Source organism: Ictidomys tridecemlineatus, chromosome 1, assembly GCF_052094955.1.
Source record: "Ictidomys tridecemlineatus isolate mIctTri1 chromosome 1, mIctTri1.hap1, whole genome shotgun sequence".
Taxonomy (NCBI): Eukaryota; Metazoa; Chordata; class Mammalia; order Rodentia; family Sciuridae; genus Ictidomys; species Ictidomys tridecemlineatus.
In genome coordinates, this window is record NC_135477.1 from 195,752,724 (window position 1) to 195,759,210 (window position 6,487).

Genomic DNA, 6,487 nt, shown 5'->3' on the forward strand with positions numbered 1-6,487 from the left:
TGCAGAAAGGCCCAGTGCTGACTACACATGAGGCACCTTGGAACATGCAAAGATTAGACTTAATCTTGTACTCAGGGAACTTCTAAGTCCTTAAAAGGAAAGTCTGTAAAATGGTATCCTTCTGTTAAATGGAGCAGGTAACAGTGATCTTGGAATTGAAGTGCTCAAACCTAGTAGACACTAAGCCATATTCTTACCAACTGATCAACAAAGGATGGCAAGTGCAACCTGTGATGTTGGGAAGAAAGATGTACCTGAGCTTTGCTCATCCTTCACTCACATTCATTTCTTTTTAGTGTTCTTTGTGTGGCACAACTTCATCTTTCCTTAGGTGTAGGCCCTCTTGTCAAGTCTGTCTTTGAGTTTCATAATTTCCTCTTTCTTTAGAGTCAAGAGGTTGTTCTGGCATTACCTGTAGCATCTGTGCTAATTGCAGGTTCCCTCACCTGGATCAGCTCATGTCTCCTCTTGCCTACAGATTACATCAAGGTGGAATTAATGGACTCATGAGATCCCAACCACAGCTCATTTCCTGTAGATTCCCCACCTCCTCTACTGCTCAAGCTTCCAGAAATGCCAAGTAGGAGTTCCCCAAAACTGAAGAGTGGAAGCAATGTAAGCATCCATTGATGGAGGAATGGATAAACATGTTGTCCATCCACACAATGGAATATAATTCATCCCACATTATGTTAAGTGTAGTCACACAATCACAAAAGGACACTTACTATGTAATACTGCTTAGAAGATGTATATAGAGACATCAAACCCACAGAAACAGAAAGCAGGGGACTGGATGATGGGCAATGGGGTGGCAATATTTCATGGGTACAGAGTTCCTGTTATGAAGATGAAGTCTAGCAATAGATGGTGGTGATAGTGAATGTACTGAACACTTCTGAATTCTATTTGCACTTAAAAATTATTAATGTGAGCTGGGATTATGGCTTAGTAATGCTGCCAATGTTTATAGCAGCTCAATTTACAATGACTAAGCTGTGGAAGCATCATAGATGCCCTTCAATAGATGAAATGATAATGAAACTGTGGTATGTATACACAATGGAATATTACTCATCTTTAAAAGAGAATAAAATTATGGCATTTGTAGGTAAATGGATGGAGCTGGAGAATATTATGCTAAGTGAAGTAAGCCAATTCCAAACAACAACAAAAATCAAAGGCTAAGTGTTCTCTCTGATAACTGAATGCTGATCCATAATGGGGGGGGGATAATGGAGGAACTATGATGAGGAAAAGGAGAGGGAGGGATGAAAGGGAGCATGTGGAGAGTAAAGATGGTGGAATAAGATGCAAATCATTAACCTAGGTACATATATTAATGCACATATAGTGCATTGTTACATCGGGTACAACCAGAGAAAGAAAAACTTGTGCTGAAATTGTATAGAAGGAACCAATATGCTTTCTTCTCTCTAGCCCAAGACTACAGGCACCTGGGTCTATCCCTAGCCATAATTGACAGCTGATTTAAAGGAATTCCTGACTGCATCCCTTACAACCCCACTGTCAAGATGGTCTAGAAGAAAACATGCAGGTGATTCCTATCACTACAGCCTCTAAGAACAGAGGTGTCTCTTTGCAGAATGCAGAATGGCTTCACCCCTCCTACAGAACTAGCCTCTAAAGCCTCCTGGGTCATCGGGGCCTTGGGCAATGGGCTGTGTGAGAGAAAGCTGATTCTGATACCAGTTGGCAAAGGAGGTGAGAAAAGTGAGTTGTGGGCACCTAGATAGCCTTCATCCTCCATCAAATAGTAAGTACTACCTCAGTGAGGGAGATCCTGGGAACAAGGGAGATATGCCTTTCTGGCAACAATTGCTAACACTCAACCCCAAAAGTAATAGCCCAAATGTGATCTACTGGGTAGCCCTAAAGGGACTGCCTTATGTAGGTCCAAGGTCAAGAGAGCCTGCTAGAAAGGCTGAATCTCCTGCCTGGAGAAACTCCTTCCCAATTTCAGGTATACAATTGTATAGAATTTCAGTGAACGGGAGGCCATAGAGGTGGAAGGAAGTGAAATCCTCCAAAACCCGGGTATTGAGGTGCTTCAGAAAACAACCAAGGAATGTGGAGTGAGGTGAGGGCCAGGATCAATTCTCAAAGATCCAGATTTGGAGGCTATTCAACCTCTCTGCATGTTAGATACTGGAGGTACTGACATAAAGTTGATTAGAATAGCCAAATAAGAAGGGAATCACCCAAGAATTCAAGTTTTCTCCCCTTCAGACTTTTCTCCCCACTAGGAAATGGCCTACAAAGTGTTCAGCTGACATGCAGGAACTTAGGAACACTTGTGATTGCAGGCAAAGAGTTGCTCATGGCTAACTTCACTTGAAGTTGTTTCTTTGTTTCAGAATCTGCTCTTTAGAAAAGGCCTTAAACCAGTCAAAGATACACAGCTGCTCTTGTAAGTGACCTAGAGTAAACTTTGCTCATATAACTCATTATATTGCTAAACTCTCTGCCCTAAATTAAGTGCATATGCATTTATTTGGTTTGCTTTGGTTTGGTACTGGGAATAGACACTAGGAATGCTTTACCACTGATCTACATTTTATAGTAAAGATATCTCAGAAGAAAAGAAAAATAACATGATGCCATGTGTATCATTGTGAGCCCTCCGGAAATCAATCTTGAACATTCTTGCTACTTTGTAGTATTGAAATAGAATGTCCAATCAGGAATGTCTATTACCTCATATGAAGACAAAGACTAGTATGTAAAAGGAAACTAACTAGAATATATAAGAGATCACTTTCTACACTAAATGTTCAGCCTTCAGATAAGAATCTACTGAGGCTAGATGCACACAAATAAACACTGCTTCCTGTTGAATACGCTGGTGTCTCCTGTCTGTGTGAGAATCCCACACAACATTTTATTTTGTTTTGTTTGAGTCAGGGTCTCACTTATCTTATCCTTCTCTTTGATATATATTTATAATAAACAGCTTTCTTAGAAGTGTTTATATCCTGTGAGAAGTGAAAAGAACATCTGAAAAAAGATTTCAAAGACTCTTAAATAAATAGTTGTCTACAAAAAATGAAATGAAAACCAACTCAATTTATTTTTAGAAACATTTCATATCATATATTATTTTAAAACAACTTATCAAAAACTGATTTATTCCCATGTTTGCAACTCTTCTCAAGTTATTTTTCAAATGTCTAACACAAGAGTTTTTCTATGGAATAATTCAGATGACTTCTGTAGAAATTGTCAACAAGGCTAAACATGTAGCTCAGTTGTAGAGAGCTTGTCCAGCATGTACATGGCCCTGAAGTTTAACCCCCAACAGTGAAAGGAAAGGAAAGGGAAAAAGAAGAAAGGAAGGAAGGATAAAGAGAGGGGACAGGAGGGGAGGGAAACGAATGAGTAATTAAAACAAAAGGGCAAGTGGTATAAATATAAATATATGGTGTACTAACTCTTTAAAAAATTTACAGAGCTGTAGAATTTTAGTTACATCAAACTGGGTGATATTATGACTATATAGAATGACACATAATAAGTTCTGCCTTAGCCTGGCCTAAACCAAATAAATGGGTGGGTGTCCTGGAGAGGACTTCTCTCTGGCTTGATTTGGACACTCTTGAACCTTCACTGGTTCAGAATTTATAGCATAGTGGAGGGACCAAGACTTCCCTGACAGGCAGTGTAAGTGTGCTAGGCCCCTGAGATCCCATGACCAGGGATGCCCATGCCCATGCCCACAGTCCCTCCCCACCACTCACTGGTACAAAATGGTCTGCTCCATTGCCTGGTGCAGGTTTTCTCCTGACCAAAGGCCTGAGTGTTCGCAGCCTATTTTGGCGTGGCTGGGGATTGTATGGTTGTGGAGGGAATAGCCAAATTAGCCTTAGCACGATGGAGAGGCAACAGCTATCTCTCAGCCATAATTGGGGGTGGTCCTGGAAGAAGTAAGTAGGGTTGTGGTCTACCTTGACTGAAGACATGGAAACACACTCTAGTCCTTATGGCTGTCCATGGGAGTTGGTGATATGTACAGCTATTGGATTTTTTGTTGTTCTCTTGTTTTTTGTGGAGAAGTTATCAGTCTATGAGAAACAGGCATTACATGAGAAGATAAAAAAAAACTTGCTCTAAAACTTTTTGGACTAATTCAAGAAAAATGTCAATTACTTGAAAATGTTAGCCTTGTTTAAAAAGCATAGGAAGGCTTAGAGTCACCTTTAAAGGATATCATTTTGGTGAAGGAGTCAGTAAAAACAAAAATCTTGGAGGCAATATATAAAATCCTGGAGAGGTCCATATCTAAACTTGAGGATGAAATACTCTTTCTGGAAAATGAGCTAAAAGAAGAGAAAACTAAATATTCTCAACAGGGTAAATTGATGATGGATATATCAAAAAGGATTAAGTTCCTAGAAGATGAATCAAAATCCCTTAAATCACAAATACCTGAAGCTAAAACAAACTTGAGAATATTTCAAATGAATAAAGAAAGAATTACAGTAGCAATAAAAGAGGCTTTGAATGACTTCAGGAAAGTCATAAAGAGCTTTTACAAGAAGTTGAAGTATGGAAAGGAAAAGTGAATGGCCTTACTAAACAGAAAATTATATTTGAACACTCTAAAGTACATGCAGAACAAATTCTAGGAGACAAATAAAATCACATTAATTCTCTGACTGAACACTTACTGCAGATAAAAGATTTGGCTCCCATGCTTGAAAAAGTCCTAACAGATGATGGTTACTTGGAATTGGATTTGAAGAGTTAATCAGAAATTAGTGCTCACTTAGAAGATCAGCCAAAAAAGTGTTGGAAGACACTGGTTTATGATGCGAAGTTAAAGGCCTCTTTTAAAATCTTAGAAAGAGAAAGAAATCAAATTTTTACTTTATTATCTGAAGTAATTGAAACAAAGGAAGACCAAATAGAACATATTAGAAATAATAAGACAGAACAAGCATATTTGCAAACAGAAAATACACAGTTTGAAAGTGAGAATCAGAATCTCCAGCAGAAACTTAAAGTCGTGATGGAATTATATCAAGAAAATGTAATGAAACTCCAAAGAAAATAGGAGAGAAAAATTACCAGGTAGAGCAATAAGAGAAACTTTTCAAAGAGGAAGAAAAGATCAGCCATACAACTAAACTGCTGGAGACCAATAGAAAGCGATCAAAAGATCTTGAAGAAGAATTGGAAAGAACCATTTGTTTTTATCAGGGGCACATTATTTACTATGAGATAAAAGCTCATGGTAATGGGTTGGCAGCTAGGAGTGCTGAAAGATACCTCAATAATTTAAGAAAAAAATGCTCACAATATACAAAAATTAACTGAAATAGAGTTATAATTTAAGCTTGTAGAAAAAGATCCTTCTGTGCTTGATGCTTCAAATACAGCCTTTGGCAAAAAGAATTCTCCAAATGGTCCCTCACCATTGGGTCAACCTTCATGTGAAATAAGACCTTCTCATTTGGAAAAGAAGGCTACACTTATACCCTCAACTTTGGTGCCAGTAGGAGGAGAAAAAGGCTCAAGGGGCCCAGAGAATCCTCTGGACCATCCAACTAACAGTGAAAGAAGAGAATCAAACTGTGATAAGTCAACTTATCCTCAGAGAGCACCTTCTGACATACAGCCCCTGGAACATCCATGGGAACAGGCCCACAGGATAATGATCCCTTCACAAGGCCAACAATATTCTGATCCACATCTTCCTCTACAAAGGCAAGATGGATGTTATTCTAAATATGGTAGACCATCTGGATCAGCAGAACTCAGAAGTTCCACTATGCTACCTTTGGATAAAATGGATGGGCCTACATATTCAGAAATGGAATCTAGTAGAAATGATACTAAAGTTGATCTAGGTGATTCCAATGTACCTGATTCATCTCCCCCTGCTGAAAACCAAGCAACTGGCTCTGGCTTTTCTTTCTCATCTTACCCTCCAATCAGAGGTCCATTGTTTTCTGTGGATCCAAGGAGTCCGTTCATGAGAAGAGGACCTTTTCTTCCTCCACCTCCTCCAGGAAACACTCATGGAGCATCACGAAAATATATACAGTACATACTTATATGTACTTTACCTAAATAATTGGGCTGTTATTATAAAAATCAAAATTTCCATGACTAAGAAGAATCCTCTTTTGATATTTGAACTGTCATAATTAAAGAAATAGTCTTTTTGATATGACTGATGTGGAGAAATATAGTACAAGGGAATGAAACTTATAGGTATATGATTAAGTGTTTTATTTATAATTTTTTTAGTTGTTGATAGACCTTTACTTTATTCACTTATTTATATGTAGTACAGAGAATCAAACCCAGTGCTTCACACATGCTAGGCAGGAGTTCTGCCACTGAGCCACAATCCCAGCTCATGATTATATTTTAATAACCACTAACAATGATCTAAAAGAAAAGGAGAATATCTCCATTATTAAACAAATACAAGCCAAAAATATATAACCAATAACAATTA

The 6,487-nt window shown here is 38.3% G+C and overlaps 1 pseudogene; it reads left to right on the forward strand.

Moving 5' to 3' along the window:
* Positions 1-1,607: 1,607 nt before the first annotated feature.
* On the forward strand, positions 1,608-6,097 carry LOC144367367 (melanoma inhibitory activity protein 2-like; annotated as a pseudogene).
* The last annotated feature ends 390 nt before the right edge of the window (positions 6,098-6,487 follow it).